The 27,817-nt window shown below is 37.7% G+C and overlaps 1 long non-coding RNA gene and 1 pseudogene across 1 annotated transcript in view; one reads left to right on the plus strand and one right to left on the minus strand.

Annotated features, from left to right (window-relative positions):
* LOC137251341 (uncharacterized) overlaps positions 1-27,817 on the plus strand; it is a 383,967-nt gene that overhangs the window by 290,322 nt on the left and 65,828 nt on the right. The window lies entirely within an intron of this gene.
* LOC137247800 (uncharacterized) lies at positions 6,206-27,744 on the minus strand (annotated as a pseudogene).

Genomic DNA, 27,817 nt, shown 5'->3' on the forward strand with positions numbered 1-27,817 from the left:
TTGGTGCTTTTCAAACAAAAGTATCCAAGCAAACAACAAAATCAATGTATAAAATGTGCAAATCTACGGAGCACAGATTACGCAACTGGTCACGCTTTTGCGATTTAACCCCGGTAGAAAGGATTAAATTCTTTAAATCCACAAATGGCTGCCTGAACTGTTTATCCCCAGGACACGCAGTGACGAGGTGCACCAGTTCGTACAACTGTTCCAAATGCCACTCTCGCCACCACACGCTCCTGCATGCGGATAAACTTCAGAAAACTTCGGTACACAAACCTTTCAAAGATGCGGATAATACCCCATCAACTTCGACACAGGCACGGAAAAGACAGGAGTCGGGACAACCACCTTCCTCTACGAACCAGAATGTCAAATCCTGCCATGCCAATTCCAGCACAGGTGTGATATTAGGAACTGCTCGCATACACATTCACAATAATGGTAATGATTTCTCCGCGCGGGCATTAATTGATTCTGGGTCTGAATGTTCCTTTATAACTGAAAGACTGAAACGCAGAATCAATTTGCCAGCGAGGAAAATACATGCACAGGTTTCAGGCATCACAAATACGGTGTCAGCTCAGGTGAAAGAAGCATCCAACATCGAATTACGTTCACCAGTGGATCCCTCCTTCAGCCTGACTACACTCGTTCTCGTTCTAGTTAAACTCACTGGGAATCTTCCATCCTGCCATATCAACGAAATAACTATGCAGGCATTCCTAGACTTGGTTTTGGCAGACAAGAGGTTCTACGTCAACGAAGAAGTAGACCTCATACTTTTCGGAAACATATCTCCCCAAATCATATTAAGTGGCCTTGATAAAAACATGCTTAACACACTTCTGGCCCAAGATACAGTGTTCGGTTGGATACTAACCGGTCGTATCGAAGCACCGAATCGAACGAAGAGCATCCGCACATACGAAAAAATGGGCTTTTAAAATTAATATTATTCTCTTACTACAACCATTTGCAACAGAACTCAGAAGACCGAAATGGAACGTTCGATAGAAGTTGGAAAATAACTTATTACGGGCTCTGATGGATTTGACGTGTCCATATACCAGCTTAATCATTCAAAGCGTGATTAAATTCATTCTTCCTAGTTTTATAGTGTCGGTTCGTAAAGCACATCCACGTGTTGCTGTAAGACAAGGCTAATCAGCGACCTTGAAAGGGGTATTTTGAGTTTCCATTGGCAACCTAACGAAAAAATACAACGATTCGAAACCACCTCTTCAAACGAAAGTATCTCAAATTCATACAGAAGTTTTCCCTATCACCTCCTGAAACCTACATACTGGCACCGAATGGTATGGCACCGCAACGGAAGGTGTGCCCTACATGAGTTTATATGGATGTGCAACCATGAAAGTTGGCTTCGGCTCTTTGAAGTGCTTCTCCATCTTTGAAAACTGATTCGGCCACACTTTCTGTGATATTATTACAGGAGAACTAGGAAGACTTTTGCACCTTTTAATTATGTCACAACGCAATCCTTCGCATAACGATGGTAATAGTGGTTGAGGGTTTTTGCGGGGCTGGGTAGCGACCTTTCTGTTTGTGCAAAATTATTTGCATCAGACGCAATACGTTCGGCAGCACTAATTTCGAGGTTGGCGTATATTTTAAAATTTACAAGGAACATGAAATTAATAAATACATATTTATTATAGACTCACATCAAAAGCACGAAATAGGAGCACGATGAACATCAGCATTAAAGCCCGTTGCGTAGCACTATAACCGAGGGCAACAACCATACCGGAAATCCAAACCCCATTTGTTGAGGAAACAACATGCAACCAATAAACGCAGGACAGTAGGCGGCAGCAAAGTCGTCCAAGCCGACCCTTTACCACACAGGACAAGGTTTTTATTTGCACCATAACCTGAAAATTTTGTTCGCTAAATTGCCGGAGCGATCATTTGTTAAACAAATACTTACCTCAACTCCGTACTTGGGTAGCTCATTCGAACAGGCAGCACCAGCACTACCAACACCATCCGTAGTGTGTTCACGAATTTATTTGTTTTCTCCATAAAATTATACATGCCACTTAGCCCAGAATTACATTGCGCCTGCGGTTGTCCAGCTTGGTCGCCACTACCGCCAACGTTCTCACTCAATTCGAGTGTTGGTAATTGACCCATTTCCGTGATGCTGAAGTCGTCATTAATTCAGCATCGATATCCTTTTCGCGTAATGATATATCTTAATTCACGATCGCTTTGTATGGGCGTAGAGGGTCGTCCAATGCACCACGACCAATACAACAGCTGACTCCATCAGTTGGTTTAATTTCCGTATCAAAAAATAAATAAAATGTAGATCTAAATCTGGTATACGTGTGCTAGGCATTACTGGTGATCTTTGGCAAGTTCACGAATGGGACCCTCATCACCAGGTGTAGAAGTAACTATAACTGCGGATTGTTGTTGTTCAGTGTTCGGGTATGTTTTTAGAGATATCCTCGAAACACATTTATGTACGACCTTTCAAATCGCTTTTGCATAACCGAAATTCACCAACATTTGCATCGTCTCGGCAAATTCCTTGTTCAACAATTGCACATCAACTCATCATTATTCATTTGCTCTACAACTTGTACTTTGATACGTTGATTTAACAACATAACAACCAACATTTGTACAGCTTGCTTTAAACGCAACGCATCGACATCAGTTGTGTCGCTTATACCAGCAAAACGACATAGTATGGCACGAGACGGCTCCGCTTCTTGAATACTGTCACACTGAACCATACTTTACGTGGTGCCAACTCGGCATTGCCATAGTCCACGTAAAACACATTATATATATATTTTCATCTTCAATGCCATTCACCTTAGCACGATACCAAAATGCATCTTTAGCATATTGCGCCATTTTCGCATTCTCCGGCCTCATGTAGCTGACTAGTATGCTTGGTATATTTATGCCAAAAATGGGACAAACTAAATCAAGAGAGTGTACCTTAGGATGTTCTGAAATTTGATTGCTAATGTCTGCAAAATCACTCCGACTCTTTAGTAAGTATGCTGGTGCTGGCGTATCAACTTTTTGCGTCGGGGATGTTTTTAGTTTTTTTAAATTCCATGTTGGCTCTTCTATTGAAATAGCTGCAAGAAACACCTCAAATCGACTTTCGGCTTATCACGTTGGTCATTCTTATTATTGTATTGTGGTCTTAACTTAAGGTCTATAGTTGCCTCTACTAAATCTCCTCACTTGTGCGCCAATGTCCACGACCATAGACAACTATCTATACTAAATGATTGAGCCATGTCCGTCCGTCCGTCCGTCCGTCCGTCTGTCCGTTAACAAGATAACTTGAGTCAATTTTGAGGTATCTTGATGAAATTTGGTATGTAGGTTCCTGGGCACTCATCTCAGATCGCTATTTAAAATGAACGATATCGGACTATAACCACGCCCACTTTTTCGATATCGAAAGTTTCGAAAACCCGAAAAAATGCGATAATTCATTGCCAAAGACAGATAAAACGATGAATCTTGGTAGATGGGTTGGCCCTGTAACGCAGAATAGAAAATTAGTAAGATTTTGGACAATGGGCGTGGCACGGCCACTTTTAAAAGAAGGTAATTTAAAACTTTTGCAAGCTGTAATTTGGCAGTCGTTGAAGATATCATGATGAAATTTGTCAGGAGCGTTACTATTGTTACTGTATATGCGCTAAATAAAAATTAGCAAAATCGGATGAAGAACACGCCCACTTTTTAAAAAAAAATTTTTAAAAGTTAAATTCTAACAAAAAATTTAATATCTTTACAATATATAAGTAAATTATGTCAACATTCAACTCCAGTAATGATATGGTGCAACAAAATACAAAAATAAAAGAAAATTTCAAAATGGGCGTGGCTCCGCCCATTTTCATTTAGTTTGTCTAGAATACTTTTAATTCCATAAGTCGAACAAAAATTTACCAATCCTTCTTAAATTTGGTAGGGGCATAGATTCTATGACGGTAACTGTTTTCTTTGAAAATAGGCGAAATCGATTGAAGCCACGCCCAGTTTTTATACACAGTCCACCGTCCGTCCTTCCGCTCGGCCGTTAACACGATAACTTGGACCAAAAATTGATATATCTTTACTAAACTTAGTCCACGTACTTACCTGAACTCGCTTTATCTTGGTATGAAAAATGGCCGAAATCCGACTATAACCACGCGCACTTTTTCGATATCGAATATTACGAAACATGAAACAAATTCCATAATTCTATAACATATACGAAAAAAGGGATGAAACATGGTAATTTGATTGGTTTATTGACGCAAAATATAACTTTAGAAACAACTTTGTAAAATGGGTGTGACACCTATCATATTAAGTAGAAGAAAATGAAAAAGTTCTACAGGGCGAAATCAACAGCCCTTGGGATCTTGGCAGGAATACTGTTCGTGGTATTGCATATATAAATAAATTAGCGGTACCCGACAGATGACTTTCTGGATCGCCCTGGTCCACATTTTCGTCGATATCGCGAAAACGCCTTCACATATACATCTAAGGGCCACTCGCTTTTAAAAACCTCACTAATACCTTTAATTTGATACCCATATCGTACAAACACATTCTAGAGTCACCCTTGGCCCACCTTTATGGCGATATCTCGAAAAGGCGTCCACCTATAGAACTAAGGATTACTCCCTTTTAAAATACTCATTACCACCTTTCATTTGATACCCATATCGTACAAACACATTCTAGAGTCACCCCTGGCCCACCTTGATGGCGATATCTCGAAAAGGCGTCCACCTATAGATCTAAGGCCCACTCCCTCTTAAAATGCTCAGTAACACCTTTCATTTGATACCCATATCGTACAAGCATATTCTAGAGTCACCCCTGGTCCACCTTTATGGCAATATCTCGAAAAGGCGTTCACCTATAGAATTAAAGTCCATTCCCTTTTAAAATACTCATTAACACCATTCATTTGATGCCCAAATCGTACAAACACATTCTAGAGTCACGCCTGGCCCACCTTAATGGCGATATCTCGAAAAGGCGTCCACCTATACACCGAAGGCCCACTCGCTTTTAAAATGCTCATTAACACCTTTCATTTGACTCCCATATCGTACAAACACATTCTAGAATCACCCGTGGTCCACCTTTATGGCGATATCTCGAAAAGGCGTCCACCTATAGAACTAAGGATTACTCCCTTTTAAAATACTTATTAACACCTTTCTTTTGATACCCATATCGTACAAGCACATTCTAGAGTTACCCCTGACCCACCTTTATGGCGATATCTCGAAAAGGCGTCCACCTATAGAACTAAAGATTACTCCCTTTTAAAATACTCATTACCACCTTTCATTTGGTACCCATATCGTACAAACACATTCTAGAGTTACCCCTGGCCCACCTTAATGGCGATATATCGAAAAGGCGTCCACCTATAGACCTAAGGCCCACTCCCTCTTAAAATGCTCAGTAACACCTTTCATTTGATACCCATATCGTACAAACACATTCTAGAGTCACCCCTGGTCCACCTTTATGGCGATATCTCGAAAACGCCTGCACATTTACAACTAAGGCACACTCCCTCTTAAAATACTCATTAACACCTTTCATTTGATACCTATATCGTACAAACAAATTCTAGAGTCAGCCCTGGTCCACCTTTATGGCAATATCCCTAAATGACGTCCATCCATAGAACTATGGCCTACTCTCTCTTAAAATACTCTTTAATACCTTCCATTTGATACACATGTCATACAACCACATTCCAGGGTTACCCTAGGTTCATTTTCCTACATAGTGATTGTGGTTATATGAAAATATGTTGTTTAGACCTTCCGTGTAACAACTAGGCGTGTACGCGACTTTCTCGTACTGAATATACAGATCCGACTAAATTAATAAATTTCTATGTAATAAATATTATTTTATAAAATGTAATTTTTATTTTGATAGATATTTATCTTTTATTAAGTTTATATTCAACACAATTTCTTTTTGTAATGAAAATTTTTGATAATCACAAAATCAATATTGAATATTAAAAATTGGTAAAACATTTCAAAATTACAAAATTCAAAGTAACTTAAACACAAAATTAAATGAAAATAATAAGAATCCTACAGTGATTTTCCCTTATTTTGTCTCCATAGCTCTCAACTGAGTATGTAATGTTCGGTTACACCCGAACTTAGCCTTCCTTACTTGTTTTATTTAGTATCATTAATTCTATTCGTTTAGATCGTTTTGTGATATCTTGCAATTGAGTTGAGCGCAGCACCATAAAAATGTTGCAAGTTCTTTGCAACGGCCTTCTTCGTTAGCCAATGTGTCAAACCTTTTCGGGGACTGGGGACGTGGCAGACAATGTTCCACTAAAGGTTCAATAATAGTATTATCATCCCAATGATTATCAGCAAAATAAGCAAAAAAATGTATACATTCACGTAACTGAATCCTCTCAAGCATATCGTGAGTACAAAGATTTTTCAAGTGTTCGCAAAATTGCCCAGATTGTATTCGCTGAAGGCGCATTGATTTGATTAGACTTATTAAAAGTGGATCATTCGTAGCTTCAATGCGTGAAAGCTTCTTTAGCTCTTCATTTAATCGTTCGTTGTATAATTCACTTCCCACACGAATAGCTGTTTTGAAAGCAGCATGTGCTATTACAACAAAGTCCAATGTACTCAAATTAGGAAAGTGTGATTTATGTGTCGATTTAAGATTTTTTTAAATGTCCCAACCAGTTGAATGTCACGGATTTTATAAAAGCATGTGTGTACAAATTTATCTTTAGTTATGTTTTCAACAAACTCATTTGTGGTCAATCGTTCATTGCTGCATTATAAAAATCAATTTGCATTATCCAATTGGGCATGAGATAAAGAAAGGCGTACAATGTCCTTAAAATTGTATCCATATCCATATTGGGTAACAGATGTAGTGCTCTGGCATCCAATTAATTTAATAAGCTGGCATATTTTTGCGGATCAGCGTTCGCACAAATATAATAAGTGCCGGCAATTGGTCTGGAGGTATTCGAGCCAACTCGTTACGCAAGTAGCGGATGTCGGTTATAGGAAAAAGGTCTGAATACCTGATAGACGTGGGAACAATCGGTGTGTACTTCTGCAATTCCATAGCAACATGTTTAGCAAAACGTGTGAGTAATGTGCCGGATCGATCATTGCGTTCTTGAAGTATGTTCCGTGATGTAAAAGACGATAATCTTTGTATGACAGCATCAAATTGTGATTTTGAAAAACTCTTAACAACGATGAGCTCCTCGTATGTAGGATTGTGTTAAAAATGATTAAATAAAAATTTGATTTTTTTAAAAATGTATTGTTTTATATAATGAAGCAAACTTTAGTTCTAATTGAAGCCACCTACAATGAGTTAGTATTATTAAAGAGCCCTTTTCAAGGCATTAATACCAGTGCTTATTCGATTTTCTTTTTCATTCGCATAGAACATCACGTGTTCTGGGTAATTGGGACCAAATTGAAAAATCTTGCGCCATAGCATGCGAATACGAAACAAAAAAAAATATATCTAAAGTCCCTTGGAACAGTGCAGCGGCACTCCAATTATGCGGTTCTGTTATGAAAAGAATTTTTTCCAATTTCGCAATCTGGGAACAATCTTAAAAGCTTTGAGAACCTTCCCACTTCGGTAACGTTTCATTACATCTCGAACTCCTTCATACATTTCTCGGACCCTGGACTCTATATCTATGCTGACAGTAGAGGGTTTTTTCAGCTCTATAATCTATATGCAATATTTCCAAATTATCGTCATCGCTGTTGAGTTCTTCCAAAGGTAGTACCTACACCTCGTAATATACTCTTGGTTATCTATTGAGACCAAAAACCTGCAAAGAGGTAAAAATCCATTAATAAGTGCATAAATGGGCATCGCAAAAGTGTGACAACTGACAGCGCGGCCGACGCCGCAGCTGGAGCACCTCTTTTGCGATATGCGATTTGCCTGAAATTTGGTATATAAATTTGCCTATATTAGTATTTATGACCCTTTTTTCCCGGAAGTAGACCGGAAACGGACTGGGACTGAGACTCGGAGTGGGACTGGGACTGAAAATCGGAGTGGGACTGGGACTGGGACTAGAATAAAATACATACCACCCTCTGTGACAGGCAATAAGGGATGAAGAAGAACTTGAGAGAAGAGAAAAGAGAGAAGGGGGAGACTGAGGAAGAGATAGAAAGAGACAAAGATGGAAATAGATGAAGCGAAAAATACGGAGGGAGGAGTGCATAAAAGGATTAGGAAAAAGTATAGGCCAAATTTAGGGCAGAACAACGTCTGCCGGGTCTGCTAGTGTATATATAAATTCGCAAGCTACAAATTCACCACATCAACTCTATCAGCTGAAAAAAGAAACACACGACAGGGTTGCACGTAACATTTAGCATTATGGTACATGCAAATAGAACCCGTCGCACTATGGCGCCTCTGCCCGAAAAGCCTGGCAAAAATAAAATATTTCATGAAAGCGTTCGATAAACCTAATACATGTATTTAATAGAGAATTTTCTAGGGATTACAAATATATAACTCTTATTAAACAGGAAATGATATTTTAGGAGGTAGAGCCGCCCAAATTAAATTAAATTAAATTAAATAAAAGTTCTGTTCTCAGATCTACCAGTTTTTCGAAAAGCCTTTTTTATGACCTTTTTCGAACTTTGATGGAAAATAAAAAAAAGGACAAAAATGGTCTCCGTTAAATTTATATTAGGTATTTCCTAAATATTCAGTTACCTGAATTCATAAGGTCTACCTGCGTCCAGCTGCGATTTCACTTTTTACATCAAATAAAGTGAAACAACCTTGGGTATAAATACGCGCCTGAGCAGGTATAAGTAAGAAGGAGGCGAATTTAGTACGGTCACTTTTGTTGTTGGAATTTGTTAATAAAACCAATTTTTTGGTTACAATGTGCATAATATACATACCTGGAAGTCATTTCCATACTTTGAGTATATAAAGCAATGTTTAATACAACGCCCAAAATTAGTCGTTTTTTGGAGTCTATAGAATAAAATATTCTGTTTATTTAAATAAACATAAATAGAGCTCACATATTTTTTTAGTAAGATATACTCGATGGAAAATTTTAATATGTCTCTAGAAATCTCCAAACTATTTGAGGTGTTCAAAGCTTCAAAGACAGAAACGGAGTTCGTTGAGGCTATTATGACAGAATTACCAAATGAAGCATGAAACAACGAAGGCGAAGACTTGAAAAAAAAATTTTGCTTGCTCTACATTCCAATACGAAGAATATGGCAAGCAGTCGGTCGTTCTACTTCAAGGTTTATAAGTAAGCATGAAAGCTGGCTAGCTGGTAAAAGTTTTTTGGACGAAGAAATGCCTAGCACATCAACCAATCGAACTAGAGGAAGACCAATAAAACCCATAGAAGAATGTTCGACCTACACAAGGAAAAAAAAGCTGTCAGATTATACTAGAACTATCGCCAGGACTCATCTTTCAGAAGCATTGGCTATTAAATATAAAAAGAACGAAGAAAACACCAAGTCTCATATCATAGGAGCAGTTGCGTTAGCAAGTCCAGTGCGACTGAGAGAGATCAAAAACAGCATTCCCACACCCAGAAATGCGCTACCTAGGAGATATACTCCTTAAGGGTCTTTGACGCTGTTTATAGATCTCGAGTTATCGAAGGATAAATATAATATATTCCATGAGTCATTATTGCAAATAATGCCGATGTTTTCCCTGGATACAAACAAATCACTCAAGCCAAGAAAGAAGCATTTCAAGAGCCAAAATAACCGAAGTATCAGCTGAAGTTGAGCTCCAAAACTTAATGGATCATACGTCTATGCGACTATTGAAAAGTTTTTCTGACGAAAAGTTGAAATCACTGCCAAAAAGGTTAAAATTGATTAATAAATGGGGCTGTGATGGATCATCAGGACAAAGCGCCTATAAACAAAGAATAAATGTAGATGATGGAACAATTACAGATGGTAATATGTTCATGGCTTCTATTGTTCCCCTCCGTTTAAAAGATGAAGCTTCAGAATATTGGCAAAATCCACGGCTGTCATCAGTTAAATTGTGCCGGCCGTTATTATTTAAATAAATACAAATAAATTACAAAAGATATGGAAGTACTAACGCTTGCAAAATCTCTCGAGTTACACAAAACGTGGACCTTTTCAATATGTTGGCCATCTCTTCTGTTCCAGTCATATCATCCACGAGGCATGTATGATCACAAAAAGATCTTACAGACTATAGCTCAGAAATGGTTAACGTTAACGTTAAGATTAAATAAATGATCCACCTTTTTCTATCACAGCAAAACAATTATTATTACTTAGTTTGGTTATTTTATTGAAAAAAAAGAAATAAATAAATACAAGTTTATTATTTATTATAAATAATACAGTTATTTCATTTAGCAATTATAATCATATTTTAAAGCTTAGGCTTTGGCTATCAGAAGAGTAATAAATTTTTACAGAAATCAACAAAATTGGTAAAGCGTTATTAGGATAATACTGTTTATCATAAGTAGGCAGTGCTCCAGAATTTATAAGTTGTACATCGTTGGCTCAAATACAATAATATTGAACAACTTTTAATAATTTTTCTTAGTTAAGTATTAATAAAATATTTGGTTCTTGAATTTTTCAAAAATATGTAAGTAAATTTATACAATGAATTTTTAATCAATGTTTATATACTTATCCCCTAGCGTACACATTTCACTTTTATAAGAGTATAACATCTTAAAAGAAGTAATCCGTCCATCAAGTTTGCTGGAGATTGATAACCTTGCTACTAAGACAAAACTTTTAATCATAAGTGGGTAGAGCCACACTCCTTCATACAAATCATAAGTTTATCTGATTTCATGTTCAAATACATCCTCATAAAAAAATTTCAAAGTTTGTCCTTCAGTTTTTAACAATTTTGTTTTCTACCTTTCTACAATTTTTCAAGTTTGACGAATTATTGTGATGCACCCTGCTTCGCTGGCACCCTGTATTTTAAACCGTACAAAGTTTAAATAATTAGCTTTCAGGTGTAGTATAAACTTTTAAAATATATTCATTAGTTCAAAAGTTATGATTTTTGCAAAGAAAAAACTCAAAAGGCGTCATAGTGCGTCGTGAAAAGCGTCGCAAATCTGAAAATTCATGTCAAGAGATGGTTATGAGCTTTCGCACAAGGTTAAGTGCATAATTTCGTTGGCTCGTTTACGCTCGGCTTAAACTCGCTTTACTTATTTATTCTGACATACGTTTTTTTATAAAAAATAACATTTTTTTTTCACAAATCGCAACTGCGCTTCGCGGAAAAGAAACTTTCGCTTCCAAGCACCGCAACCACATTGATACATGTGATTCACTACACGCAATAATAAACTATCTAGAGACTACATTCAATACGCAGTGTTTTGGGTGGGTGGCTTGGAATCACGTCCGTTCCAACCTCCCACGCTTGTCACCAAAACAAGTAATTTTACGCGGGTGGCTTGGAATCACGTCCGTTCCAACCTCCCACACACCGCAATCCTACTAGTTTTGTTAAATATGCATGAGCTGCTCGAAATCACGTCCATTCCGACAGCACTAATTAATAATATAATGCGTAGCCTATAATAGATATGCACGGTAGCGAGAACGCGCCTCACCCAACCAACCTCACGGCCACTCGCCCCGGCGCATCCATAAGATGCCCCACCTCATCGAATAAAGAAAACCGTCGGCCTGAGAGCGATACGATACGTCAGACTCTGGAACGGAGACCTCGGCCTCTTCGTCCAGCTCAGGAAAACCTCAAAAAACGGCGAGTCCGGAACGGAGACCTCGGCCTCTTCGTCCAAACAAAAAAAATTGCCAGTCTGAAACGGAGACCTCGGTCTCTTCATCCAGCCCCATTGACTTTTTACTCGTACGACTTTATGGAAGTCATATATTTAAGAATTGTTAATAAATGGCAAGAAATATTCACGTATACTTTTTCATAAATGTTCATTTCATCCTAGCTTAGGTGGCATGCTGAGCAAGTCGGAAAGGATTCCCGGCTATACGCGACGCTGGCTAGATTAAGTATAGTTTGTACGTCTTATATTCATTTTTCCCGTTTCAGCGGAGATCGTTGGCGGAAAACGATGTTGCGTACCGTAAGGGGGCCGGCATGTTTAGGCAGGATGCCTAACCTTTACGCATCTGATTGCAACCCCACTAATGCATTTCGATACTCGATTTAACTTATAACCACCCACACCATCACCGCCCTATGCACGTGTATGTGGTTTTGTCAGCACACATGCACATACATGTCGGCGTTTATGAGTGGGTGACTTTCCCCTCCAAAAACGGAGGATTTTTCGGGCCAACGGTTGTCGCCTTCGATACAACCGGCCTCTTGGATTTTATCCGCCAAGCAGCTCACATCTGCCGCCAGCGTTGAAATTTTAATTAGGCACTTCTAACCAAAAATTTACTCAAAGTTAATGGGTTGAGTGAAAAAAAAAAATAAATAGCTTTAATTCAACTGTAGAAGTGTTTTTATTCTTCAAATTCCGGGAATCTAGAACGAAACGTTTTTGTTTATTTTTCATTCACACGAGCCAGTTATGTATAAATAACGTCCACAAAATGATCTTGGTGTAGTTTATTCTTAAAAACTGGTGGAAATAGTTTTAAACGAAAATGAATTCACGCAGTTGTTTAGTGCTTTTATTTGTCATGCTTGCCTGCATTTTTTCATATTCCTATTCGGAAGATCATATGGTAGGTGGCACAGATTGTTCTGTACGCGTGAGTCCATATCTAGTATCAATAAGTGATGTCGTCCGTAATTACTGCGTTGGCTCATTAGTCACTCGGCAGGAGGCGGTGACAGCTGCAAGTTGTGTGTATTATCCAAAGAAGCATTTGTACTCTGTTGTAGCTGGTACCACGAATTTATGTAAAATTGGGAATTATGGACAAGTTAAGCAAGTGTGGGATGTAGTCTATCATCCTAGGTATGATCGCAAGACAAATGATTTCAATATTGCTGTGGTGATAGTGCGTTCAGAGTTTGAGCTGAATGACAAAATACAATTAATAGAACTTTGCAGTTGCCGATATACACACACGTACGTAACATTAAACGTGTTTGGATGGGGTTATAAAATTGGAGAGAAGGTTTCCAGAAAATTCCAATATAAACAACTTAATTTATTTAAATTTAGTGAATGTGTGGAGTCATATAGGGTGGCTCAACAAGTTTTCACAGAAAGAATGATTTGTGCACTTGGTTCTCTAGAAGAGCATTGCTCTGTAAATCCTGGGACACCGGGCATTATAAAAAAGAAACTTTGTGCTGTGGCATCACATAATCTTATTTGTAATAACAAAAACTTACCGACTGCTTTTACAAACGTAGAAGATCCTCAGGTTCTAAACTTTTTAAACTTAGAGATCCCGAAAGCTGTAGAAATTGACTTAAATTTAACTTTAACTTTGTAAATTTATTACTTTGAATTTTTGTAATTTTCAATATGTATCCAAATGTTATTTTTCAATGTTGAATTTTGTAATATCCAAAATTTTCATCCTTTGAAATTTGTTAAACAAAAAAGATTCAAAGATTTTAATAAATTATAATCGAAATATTAAAAAAAAAAAAGAATTTTCTTTCAGAAACCGGCCTAAATTGCAGGGTGTTGTTATATATCGACTACTGTGTGGAAAATCCCCGTAACTCGGCTGAACGCCTCATTTCAGATTTTTTTTCATACACTTTCCAGCTCACGTCAAAGCATATGAAAATTATTCTAAGAGAGTTTTTTCGGAACTGCAGTTGAGATATGGTGATTTTCCAATCAACGATATTTTTTTGTGTTATCTTCAAATAAATGTTTATAATTGCGATTTAAAAAAAAAATGCTTTTGATTGTATGCAAGGAAAGTGTGACACATGCAAATGTCTTAGGTTGTGAGATGAAACTTTATTCTTAGCTTTAAAGTTCCCTCTTTAATTAATAGAACATGAGATAAAAAGAAAATTGCTGAGTAAGTATTTTATGGCCCTGGCAAACTACATATAAAACAGCTGATGAAATCAACCTTATGGAAATCAATGTATTCTGTTATTGATGCCATAGGCATAACGCCTTTGTGATAACCATACCGTAGCTAAGCAATTTGTTCACAAATAAATAATGAATCTTTTTCAGAACGCCCAGGCACTTTGTGCCTTTTCATTTACCACTTTGCCGGCAAAATTTTGCCTAAAATAATCCACTGCGTAACTGGTGTTCGCACTATAACGACTTGTATAATTGCCTCAGCTTTGAATGTTCGTTTACCGCGTTGCATAATTCAATACTCTCACGTCTGGCCTGATATTTTGTGCTTTCTTTCATATCTATGGTTGAATTTAATATATACATTTATATTTAAATATTTTTAACTGTAATTTATATTAGTAATCGACCGCCTTGTATCTGTAGCGACTTTAATCCAAATAAATAAATAAAAGAAGTAAAGTCTAAGTTCGGGTGAAACCGAACATTACATACCCAGCTGTACACTTGAAATGCTGTTGTTGTTTGTTTTGTGTGTTTAATAGTGTTACAAGTCTGCGCAGTAATACATATACTTATGGTTCTATTCTGAACAAATTTTTCTTCGAGTTATGGCTCCCGAAGCATAGAAAATTGCTTTGTCATAAAAGGGGCGGTACCACGCCCATTTTTTAAAATTTGAAGTTTTTCCTATTTATTGTTGTTGAAGACATGAGTCAAATATACATATATATAGTTATACAAATATTAAGTATACCATACTTACATTTTGAAATACTTACCTTTTTCAAATACTTACATTGTATAAAATCTCATACTCATACTTTGCATTCACCCTGTATCGATTTATTAAGTTACCGTTTGTATATTTAAGAAATGCATACATACCTACCTATTTATATACTTCCCGTTTCCTCTCTGTTTAAGTTAAGAAGTAAGCGGTCCAATGGAGTGCACTGGACGACCGCTTTTAAGTTAGTTATTCGCCAACCGCCTAACTATACAAGTTCTTTAAATTATCGTTTGAATTAATAACTAACTAAATAGAAATAATAAAGTTTACAGTGATAAACATCTAACAGAGAAAGTTGTCGCTGGTTTTATTTCCTTTGCAGTGAAGTACTTTCCCCTTAACTCCCTTGTGCACATACCGCAGAAAGTACAGATTTATACAATTGTTATAAATCCATTTGGGAAATGAAATACCATTGATATAAAGCTCTTTTTTGCAAAGATATAGCTTCTTTTATTCGTCCACGACCCTTTTAAACATATTTTATATGAAAGTGGGCGTGGTCCTTAACCGATTTCGTTAATTTTTCTTCAAAGCATTCCTTATAGTAAAGGCAGCCTCTCTGCCGAATTTTGTTACGATAGGTTTAACGATTTTTGATTTATGATTAATAATATTTGTAAAATTGATTTTATCACAAGTGAGCGATGCCACGCCCATTTAAAAAATTTTTTTCAAATTTTTATCAAGAGTCTCAATATCATTCCACACGTCAAATTTCAACATTCTAGGTGTATTATTTACTAAATTATCAGGTTTTTTGTGTGTTTCCAAAATGTTATATATATAAAAAGTAGGCATGGTTATCATCCAATTTGGCTAATTTCTATATCTATCTCAATTCCTTTATACCTGTACAATCAACCGTTATCCAATCAAAGTTATAATACCCTGTGTACAAGTACAGCTGAGTATAATAAATAAAAAATAAATCGCTTCAAATAGGAGCAAATATCAAGATGTTTGGAATATTTGCTACTTTTAAAATTTGTTTATGAAGAAAAAACTTTGAAAAGCTGGAGCAGTATCGTTCCATACGATCACTGTAGCAGGTTTTATGTAAAATATGTGAAACTATGTAATTGGTAGCTAATTGTTAATTTAATAAGTTATCGTGTTGTGGTGACCAGTTCACCACGTTATTTGTTCAATTTACCATTTTTGAGCTTTTATTATTCAAAAAATGCTTTTGCTGATGTAATTCTCGTATCCGTAGAAGTTTCAGAAAAAATCCAGGGTGTTATGTGGACCGTGCTTATTGGATGATTTGAAGCCAGGAGGTATTTTCGGGCGTATTTTAACGGATCCTTCTTGGGTAGTAGTGACGGTCTTACTACAGCAAGGGGCGCTGTTGAGGCGATGCTTTACCTCGATACTTTTCTCCGTTACTTTACCAAGTACCCGTGGTCTATAGGTTTAAGATCAAAAATAACAAATCAAACCATAACTTGAGCATAAACTTCGCATTTAACTTAAACCGACTTTTTGATAATGGTGGAATGCGAGGCGATTTCGCATATGGTGGTAAAATAAAAATATGTGTTTATTGTCCAGATTCACTAACTCCAAAAATATTATGAAAAGCTGTTAACTACATAAAATTTCAATACATTTTAACTTGCCGTGCAATATCTACTGTGAAGTTTTGGTGGATGGAGTTAGCAGCTTTTACAGCATCGTCGACGATATATTGGTATTGAAAATGGTTGAAATCGGTTGACATCCACGTCCACTTTCAAAAATGGAGAAACGAAACGATGCTTTAACAAATTCTGTTAAAGTGGTGAAACTTCAATGGATAAATAAATGCTTATGATGTACATTATTAACATTTTGTAAAATAGGTGTAGTGTCGTCAGCATTAAGCAGAAGAAAATTTAAGAGTTTTGCAAGCCGTAAAATTTAAAAGTTCAAAAGCCTATGATTTCACTTAGCAATCTCGCGGAAATATGTTCTTTGTTATTATTTATAGATCCGAAAAGCGGATAAGGACCACGCCTACTTTAAAAAAAGATACTTACAGTTTCAATCTCAACAAAATGTCCAATATATATGGCCTCGAATACTCTAAACCAAAAGAGCAAGGGGAGGACGACGACGTCAAGACGAAGGTGCTATGCGAGATTATGGCCTTAATTGCTGCTTGACTGTCAATATAAAAGTTAACACGGTTGCAGTTTAAGCTATTCTCTTCCAGTGTTTCAACTGCTTTGGTTACGGCTAATACTTCCGCTTGGAAAACGCTACAGTAATCTGGCAGCCTGTAGGATCTGTTTATTTCCGGATCAGCACAGTATACCGCAGACCCTACTCCTTCCACTACTTTGGAACCAGCTGTGTACCTATGTATCGCCTCGTCCCCCATTTGAGCACCTTTGTGTCAACCATTCACTTCTATCGTTGCCTTAAGATCTCCCTCCAAGCGCAGATAGGGAATCAGGTAGTCTGTTCGTCTTGTGATTGATGACACTATACTACTGTGGTCATATGGTCCGCGCTCAAGCTGCCCCGAGGCACCGAGCCCCTTTGCAGTTGTTAACGCTATGTACTTTGCTACGAGGTCTACAGGTGGAATGTGCCGAATGGCATACAGTGCAGCCTTCGGGGTTGTATTTAGGGCTCCCGTCATTCTAAGCATTGATAGTCTGCATAACCCTCTAATTTTTTTAGGTAGGTTGATTTTTGAGTGGCTTTCCACCAAACAAGAACTCCATAGTATAGAATAGGGTTTACAATCGCTGTTAAAACCCAATGAGAAAGAGAGGGCGATAAGCCACACGTACATACAAGTCTTTTACATGCATAAAGTACCGTTCAGGCCTTGTTCACCCTCTCCTCCACATTGAGCTTCTATGACAGCTTACTGTCTAGGATGATTCCTAAGTATTTTGTGCTAGGTTCCTCCTGTAGGGTCAACCCTCCTAACTTAGACCTGATCCAATATAGGACCTTGCACCTCTTTGTAAACAAGACCATATCCGTCTTCTCCGCATTGGCCTTCAACCCTACATTAGATGCCCAGGTATGGATATCCCAAAGCGCCCGATCCATCAAAGAGCTAATCGTTGGAAGCCACTTTCCACTTATGACAATTGCAACGTCATCTGCGTAAGCCGCAAGTTTTACGGGTCCCTCATCGAATCGCCTAAGCAGTTGGTTGATGACCAGCGTCCACAGCAGAGGTGATAGCACCCCTCCCTGTAGCGTGCCCATGTCCACTGATTTCGTGGCCTCATACAATCCCCATTGTGATGTAATCTTCCTGAAATTTAACATGCAGCCGATCCATCTGGTTAAGGCTGGATGTATTTTAATGTAATTAAGGCCATCCATAATCGCCCATTTGGAAACATTGTTGAAAGCCCCGGCAATATCTAAGAAGACTCCTGGAGCATATTTCTTATATTCCAGGGCTGTTGGACATTATGTACCATCTATCATCTTTTCCATGATATTCTTTTCGCCCTGGAAATTTCACGCTTGTAGTTCCCAGTAGATCCTTGTACTCGCCCCGACACGCTTCGCTTTCCGCGGTCTTTGCTAGCTTAAACATTTCTTTTACCTGTCTTCTTAGAATACTCAGCTCATTGCTGCACCGTGGCTTTGCTTTTCCCCTGAATCTTCTTAGACGGTAAGCTCTCTTATACGCAGTTATAAGCGTCCTTGTTAGGAATTCATTATACTCCTCCAGTTCTTCCACATTGACATCCTCTTTGGGTTGTCCCATTTTTGTTTCTACCTATTTCTGGAATTTCGTCCAGTTCGTTGACCTATAGTTTCTAAAGGTTCCTCCCTTTTCTACCGTCTTTAGGGGGATACTGAAGCTGGTCTATCATGAACCATCCAATCATACCTTGACATATCATATTCGGAGTTCAATGTAATATCAAGAACATTACTGGATGTTGGACCAATGGACACTTCCCCTGTTGACTATCTGCAAATTAGTTTGCTGGATATCACAAAATAGAAAGTCGCCTCTTTCATTTGTATCTCCTCCTGCCCACGCATTGTGGTGCGCATTTGCATCCGCCCTTTGCGCCCTTCATCCTGTACTAGCCTCTCGCACTCCATCGGTGGAACCTCCGCAGTATGGGCCATGTAGCAGGATGCCAAGATAAATGCTTGCTTATTCTTCTCCTCAACGGCGACCACTACGAGATCCTCAGTAGTGTAATTAGGTAGCATATATGAATACAGCTATTTCCTTACCATGACTGCAAATCTTTCCTTCCAATGAGATCCACGGCTTCTGGATCAGCGCCACGTCAAACGAACCCTCCTCAAGGGTAAGAAAAGGAATGCGCTCGACGCCACTTTACTGTGTTGGAGGTTTATGTGTAAGACTCGCAGCACCATTGGGCTGTTTGTCGTGACGGCTTCGTCCTCCCCTTTTGCTTTTGGTTTAGAGTTTTTGAGGCTCTCTTCACCCTCTCCCACTTCTTGCAAATTGCGATTGGTATCCTCGGGATTTCTTTTCTGGGGTCGTAAATGCTGTACCGGGTGTCCTTCTATGCGACTCGTAACACCATTTGGCTGTTGGTCCTCTTCTAACACCTTCGTGGTGACGTCGGCTACCTCCATCCTTGTTCTCTTAGGCTTTTGCGGTCCTTTTCGACTTCGCCCACTTCTAGCTTGTTAGGATTCATCTTGCTCGTATGACCAACTGCCCGATAAGGCGGGCTCATCGGTCCAGTATTATATACGGGGAAAGAGCCGTCCGCCACATCAGCGCCCTTTACTGTGATAAGGCCATCAATAATTCCCGTTGTGGCCCGATATCGGGACCGCTCCTTTCGAATACAGCCGAATTTATCCCCTGGCTTAGAAGGTTGGCAGTTTTTGATCACTGACAGCCCGCCGCCCTCCTATGAGGCGAAACGGCGTGGATGCCAGTCCTAAACCGCTTCGCCTCATAGTCGGGCGCTATGGAGCTCGGCTAAGCTCTCACACCAACGAACAGATATATACCCTAGTGAGGGGGAACGGCGGTGGGTATAAGAAAGGGAAAAATAATTCAACGGGCCAAAGTCTGGTTTCAGCGGCGTCCAGTGCAAGTCAAGTGAAAGTGGTGATAAGTAAAAGTGAAGTGCGCGCTTCTAAAAAAACAACCGAAAGTGACAGAGTAAATAATTATTGTAGTGCGCGAATTAGCACGACTTTTAAAGAAGTAGTGCGCGTCGAAAGTGTCTGCGATACGTTTAGTGAGTCCAAGAGCAAGCGGTTCTCAGCAAAAGATAGTTTACCAGAGGTAAGATCATATCTGTTTTTCTTTTTATACAAAGTTGAGCAGAGCTCACAGAGTATATTAAGTTTGATTGCATAACGGTTGGTTGTACAGGTATAAAGGAATCGAGATAGATATAGACTTCCATATATCAAAATCATCAGGATCGAAAAAAAATTTGATTGAGCCATGTCCGTCCGTCCGTCCGTCCGTTAACACGATAACTTGAGTAAATTTTGAGGTATCTTGATGAAATTTGGTATGTAAGTTCCTGAGCACTCATCACAGATCGCTATTTAAAATGAACGATATCGGACTATAACCACGCCCACTTTTTCGATATCGAAAATTTCGAAAAACCGAAAAAGTGCAATAATTCATTACCAAAGACAGATAAAGCGCTGAAATTTGGTAGGTGGGTTGAACTTATGACGCAGAATAGAAAATTAGTAAAATTTTGGACAATGGGCGTGGCACCGCCCACTTTTAAAAGAAGGTAATTTAAAAGTTTTGCAAGCTGTAATTTGGCAGTCGTTGAAGATATCATAGTGAAATTTGGCAGGAACGTTACTCCTATTACTATATGTACGCTTAATAAAAATTAGCAAAATCGGAGAAGGACCACACCCACTTTTAAAAAAAAATTTTTTTTAAAGTAAAATTTTAACAAAAAATTTAATATCTTTACAGTATATAAGTAAATTATGTCAACATTCAACTCCAGTAATGATATGGTGCAACAAAATACAAAAATAAAAGAAAATTTCAACATGGGCGTGGCTCCGCCCTTTTTCATTTAATTTGTCTAGGATACTTTTAATGCCATAAGTCGAACAAAAATTTATCAATCCTTTTGAAATTTGGTAGGGGCATAGATTTTATGACGTTAACTGTTTTCTGTAAAAATGGGCGAAATCGGTTGAAGCCACGCCCAGTTTTTATACACAGTCGTCCGTCTGTCCTTCCGCATGGTCGTTAACACGATAACTACAGCAAAAATCGACATATCTTTACTGAACTTAGTTCACGTACTTATCTGAACGCACTTTATCTTGGTATAAAAAATGAACGAAATCCGACTATGACCACGCCCACTTTTTCGATATCGAAAATTATGAAAATTGAAAAAAATGCCATAATTCTATACCAAATACGAAAAATGGGATGAAACATGGTAATTGGATTGGTTTATTAACGCGAAATATAACTTTGGAAAAAACTTTGTAAAATGGTTGTGACACCTACCATATTAAGTATTAGAAAATGAAAAAGTTCTGCAGGGCGAAAAAAAACCCTTGAAATCTTTGCAGGTATTACATATATAAATAAATTAGCGGTATCCAACAGATGATGTTCTGGGTCACCCTGGTCCACATTTTGGTCGATATCTGGAAAACGCCTTCACATATACAACTACCACCACTCCCTTTTAAAACTCTCATTAATACCTTTAATTTGATACCAATATCGTGCAAACACATTCTAGAGTCACCCCTGGTCCACCTTTATGGCGATATCTCGAAAAGGCGACCACCTATAGAACGAAGGCCCACTCCCTCATAAAATACTCTTTAATGCCTTTCATTTGACACACATGTCATACAAACACATTCCGGGGTTTCCCTCGGTTCATTTTCCTACATGGTTATTTTCCCTAATGTTGTCACCATAGCTCTCAACTGAGTATGTAATGTTCGGTTACACCCGAACTTAACCTTCCTTACTTGTTTCCTCTATCTTTGTTTAGGCATGCTTGACAGTAGCTGAGCGTCCAACCTTGACTATCTCCCAAGCGAGCCAAAATAGAACTTGCATCAACATATACACCCCTACATGCAAATATATGTATGTAGATGAGTATATGACCATGCAGACATGGCAGCTATGGGCAACTATGTATGTATATATGTAAATACATAGATGCATTTTTACTTTTGAATTTTTCTTAATCGATTTTCTTTTATATATAATTACAGCACACTTCACGCTTTATTTTTCCTTGGGAAGGGTCCACTGGGCACAGCCTACGTGCCGACGAAGACCACAACAACAACGATTACAATACAAAAACTTGGCAACCTCAACTATGGTATTCACCGGCGTCGGTGGGCCGCAACAACAACATCCGTCTTGGGTGACCGGGGAAAACGCCAATAACAACAACAACCACGACGATCTTTTATTCGACGCACAAACCACCCCAACAACAATACCTGTGATACACAATTTTGGCAGCATCAATAACAGCTAAATTTTTTTTCATTGGCGGAGTAAAGCGTTCCAACAACAACCACATTGGTCTTCATTACTGGCAAACCGACACAACAACAACAACTACAACACAAAATTCTTAGCAGCAACCAATACAGAATTTTCTTATTTGGCGGCCCAACGCCAACAACAACAACTGCGATGCATGAGTTTGGCGATACTCAGTCCCAGCAGTATGAGCAACTACAACTCCTGATTTTGAGGATTTTTCACCAGCAACACCAACGACCACTGATCATATCATTCTTTATGCTATCAAATGCCACATCAATAACTTCAACAACATTTTTTTGCGACCGCAACGTCAGAGGTCATCAACAACCACAACAATATCAACATAAAGTTTTTGAATTTTCTTCTGCTAGTAATTGTACATACGTATGTATATGGCATATTTTGTATTTTTGTAAAAACTTAGAAAGATCTGCTTAGCTTAGGGTAAACGAAAAAAAGTATAACAACAGGGGTGTAAGGGGCATGAGGGGGGTGTGCATGATTCGCATTTCAATTTTTTCTCTATGTAGTTTTCTTATACTGATAATTAGTTTCACCTTTTTTGGGTTTACATTTAGTCGGACGCAATTTTTAACCTTTGCTTATATCTTTTTTTTTGGGAATAATTTTCCATTTTGATCACATAATTTAAAATTTGTTGCCAACATAACCGCGCCCACCTTTTCGAAATCGAAAGTTACGAAAAATGAAAAAAATGCCATAATTCTATACAAAATACGAAAAAAGGGATGAAACATGGTAATTGGATTGGTTTATTGACGCAAAAAATAACTTTAGAAAAATCTTTGTAAAATGGGTTTGACACCTACCATATTAAGTAGAAAAAAATGAAAAAGTTATGCAGGGCGCAATCAAAAGCCCTTGGAATCTTGGCAGGAATACTGTTCGTGGTATTACATATATAAATAAATTAGCGGTACCCGACAGATGATGTTCTGGGTCACCCTGGTCCACATTTTGGTCGATATCTCGAAAACGCCTTCACATATACAACTAAGGTCTACTTCATTTTAAAACCCTCATTAATACCTTTAATTTGATGCCCATAACGTACAAACACATTCTAGAGTCACTCCTGGTCCACCTTTAGAACTATGGCCGACTCCCTTTTAAAATACTCCTTAATATCTACCATTTGATGCCCATGTCATACAAACACATTCCAGGGTTACCCTAGGTTCATTTTCCTACATGGTGATTTTCCCTTATTTTGTCTCCATAGCTCTCAACTGAGTATGTAATGTTCGGTTACACCCGAACTTAGCCTTCCTTACTTGTTGGGTTTACATTTAGTCGGAAAGAATGTTCAATCTTTGCTTATATCTTCTTTATAATCTTTTTTGGGAATAATTTTCCATTTTGATCATATAATTTAAAATTTGTTGCCAACAAATTTCTTTACTTTGCTTTTGGTTTATAACTTCTTTATTATATTATTATTTTTTTCTAATGTCTTTCATGTCATTTTTTGCTTATATATTTTTGTTCATTTCATTTTCTTTTGGTTCTACCTTATTAAAATTTTTTTTTTATATTTGCCTCTGAGAGTTAATAGTCTCCTAATTTTCCCTATATCCCCTTTCATGAGCTTTAAATTTGAATTCCTACTTGCTTTGTTTGGTCCTGCCCTCCTTTCGTAATTTTCTAAGCATAAGTTTTTATACCCAGGTGTACTTGTACACAGCGTATTATAACTATGATTGGATAAGGATTGGTTGTACAGGTATAAAGGAATCGAGATAGAAATAGACTTTCATATATCCAAATTATCAGTATCGAAAAAAATTTGATTGAGCCATGTCTGTCCGTTAACACGATAACTTGAGTAAATATTGAGATATCTTTACCAAATTTGGAACACGAGCTTATCTGGACACAGAATAGATCGGTATTGAAAATGAGCCAAATCGGATGATAACCACGCCCACTTTTTATATATATATAACATTTTGGAAAACACAAAAAACCTGATTATTTAGTAAATAATACACCTAGAATGTTGAAATTTGACGTGTGGACTCTTGATAAAAATTTGAAAAAAATTTTAAAATGGGCGTGACACCGCCCACTTGTGATAAAACCAAATTGCAAATACTATTAATCATAAATCAAAAATCGTTAAACCTATCGTAACAAAATTCCGCAGAGAGGTTGCCTTTACTATAGGGAAAAATTAACGAAATCGGTTAATGACCACGCCCACTTTTATATAAAAGATTTTCAAAACGGTCGTGGACGAATAAAATAAGTTATAAAATAATTATTAAATAAATTATAAAATAAGCTTTATTTTTGCAAAAAGAGCTTTATATCAATCGTATTTCATTTCCCAAGCGGATTTATAACAATAAATAGGAAAAACTTCAAATTTAAAAAAATGGGCATGGCACCCCCCCTTTTATGACTAAGCCATTTTCTATGTTTCGGGAGCCATAACTCGAAGAAAAATTAGTTCAGAATAGAATAGTATTAGTATAAGTATTATTGCGCAGCCTTGTAACACTATGAAGCACACAAAACAAACAAAAACAGCATTTCAAGTGTACAGCTGGGTATGGAATGTTCGGCTTCACCCGAACTTAGAGTTCCTTACTTTTTTTTTTTTACTTCTATTTAGCAATTTTTTACAACATATTTTTCGGCAAAAACTTTATTTATTACTTGTCTTTTTAGTCGGTATAAAGCAAAGCTTTATATCCCTTATAGCACCTGATTTATATCCCTGCAGTTAAAAGCCAAAGTAGTTAGCAACCATTCTAGTTCATTGACTAGAATTTTATGGGGCTATTTATACTAGTTGGTTTTTGAATAGTTCGTTGACTAGAATTTTTCGAGGATGTTCAGTTTTAAATGGTTTATTGACTAGAATTTCGGGCCGTTAGTCCTACTTGTTAGTACTTAATTTTCTGTCGAACTCGATGAAATGCGCTTATGCTTTCTGCCGGCAATTTGCAACACATACTTCAGTTAACAAGGCGAGATTTCGTACAAATCAACGGGCAAATAAACACAAACACGCGCACATACCTCCTCACCGTTGCTTCTGATTAATAAAGAAGCCATTAAAAGGGATCAGTCTTTTAAATCGATAGGGCTAGACGGAATAGCTATGCCGATGTTAAAACACCTTGGTTATAAGGGCATCCGCTACCTAACACATGTTTTGTACTTGTCATCAGTGGCGTAACAATAGAGTGGTAGAGCTGCTGGCAATATGCCACGACCCAAGGGACGCTAACGAAAACATTCTGTTAAAATGCACATCAGATAAAAGAAATGAAACTCTTTCACTCAAAAAGAAAATCGAAAACTACAATGTTGTTATGTTATTGGTTTTCCATTGCAAGAGCCTACATATTATCGTTGCAGCCTCTGAAGTACTTCAGTCTAAAGCCACAGATCTTTTAAATGCCTTAAAACATTTGAAAATTTGTCTATAAGAATTGGAAAGTTATAGACGTGAATTTAAAAATTGAAAAATGGAAGCGAATAGTGTAGCAGAAAAAGGGTCCATCACCCCTGATTTTTCTAACACTCGCCAGAGGATGGTAACACACTTGATGAGCTTTGCGCAAAGGAGCGTCTCCTAGACCCGGAAAGTTTGTTCAAAGTGAACATATTTTATCGAGTATTTGACATGATTATAAACCAACTGAAATAACGTTTCATTCCAATGAATGAAATTGCTATCAAGCAAGCCTTACACTTAACAGTGTAACCAGTGTCATTTAAACAGGTCTTTTAAAAAAGAGCTCTAGAATTTGTTGAGATACATATATAAAAAAAGGCATACCTCGCTGATTTATTAATAATAAAAAAATTATTTTATGCATTGCAACCTTCCTGAAGTATGCACTGCATTGCTGTTACTTCTTAAAATTCCTGTGACTACAGCTAGTGTTGAACGCTCATGACACAAAACAGGTTATGTAACTTGGATATTCTGTCTATTGAAATCTCCAAAAAAATATTCTTCTTATGCATTGTGCTAGCATGGTCTACAGATCATTCTCTCTTCCTAAGAGAAGAGGTCTATGGCCATTTGTGGGACATATACAGCGTGTAATTCAGTACGCTGATACGCTGACGATTCTTATTGATATGGTCCCATCAAAAGATTTTGCCACGGACCCCAGGTGGTAAGATATGCAATTGCTTGTCATTTAAGCCCTTGTCATTTCAGAACAATAAAGAATAGCAAGAATAATCCCAATAATCAAAGCCCGGAAAATCAGCTAAAGATGGCGAATCCTATCTACCTATGCCATTCATTTAAAGACAAATACTCTGTTGGCCAGCCAACAACATGGCGTCCCTAAAATGCAGATCACTACCACCGCGTCAAACGCCATTAACAGCCAGATATATGGCGAACTGAACCAACCAAATCTCCATCATGGGACGGTGCTCGTGGCACTTGACCTGACAAAAAGTCAACCACGGTTTAATACTCCAAAAGGAATAAAGAAAACATCTCCGTAAGCTCTAGGATGAGATACGGCACATCCCAACTAAGCCGGTTGATCTATATTAGCATAAGCACGTCCTAATCCAAATCCACACTAAGTCGGGAAGTAGCATCGCGTGGTCGCTCCCGGAGTGCGCCGTTATCAATATACTATTGTTTAAACTAACTAGTATGTCAATTGGTATGATATTGGTGTATATAAAAACTGGTATGGCATCTGGTATAATGATGGTGAGAGGCTGACTAGTGTATTAATTGGCATGAGCATATACTGACTAATTTGTCATCTGGTAGGATTCTGGTGTTTGTAATGACTAGTTTGGCAACAGATATGATGCTGATGCAGAGACTGGTCACTGATATTCTGTAGGACATCGCCGTGTTAAAGATACAAGCTGCTAATATGGAAAAAATAGAGAACTCATACTAGCTGGGATTTTTGGCAAATTAATATACACTAGTTGGTTTGACAGCAGGGTACTTTTCAGCATAGCTACTCAACTAAATACAGGCGCATCCATCAGATAGAAAGCGGTGAGTGTAATCATTGTGGTTATACAGGCAGGTGTGTATTGACATGTCTCTGCAGCCAAACCAGCTAGTTGTATACTAGAAAAATACTGGTTTTCCAAAAATCCCAACTAGTATGATTTCCGTAATTTTTCCATATTAGCAACTGGTATTTTTAACACGGCGATGTCCTACGAAATATCAATTGCCAGTCTCTGCATCAACATCGTACCAGATGCCACACTAGTCAGCATACCCACCAGGATCATACCAATTGACACACTAGTTAGTGTATTCAACATCAACATACCAGTTGGCATACTATTCAATCTTGACATCATTGTAATACCAGTTGACATACTAGTCGATATTTGCAACAGCATATCCTTCTAGTTAATATCCTAGTCCTAGTCGGGTTGAAAAATTACTTGA

Source organism: Eurosta solidaginis, chromosome 4 (assembly GCF_040869045.1).
Source record: "Eurosta solidaginis isolate ZX-2024a chromosome 4, ASM4086904v1, whole genome shotgun sequence".
In the NCBI taxonomy this organism is placed as follows: domain Eukaryota; kingdom Metazoa; phylum Arthropoda; class Insecta; order Diptera; family Tephritidae; genus Eurosta; species Eurosta solidaginis.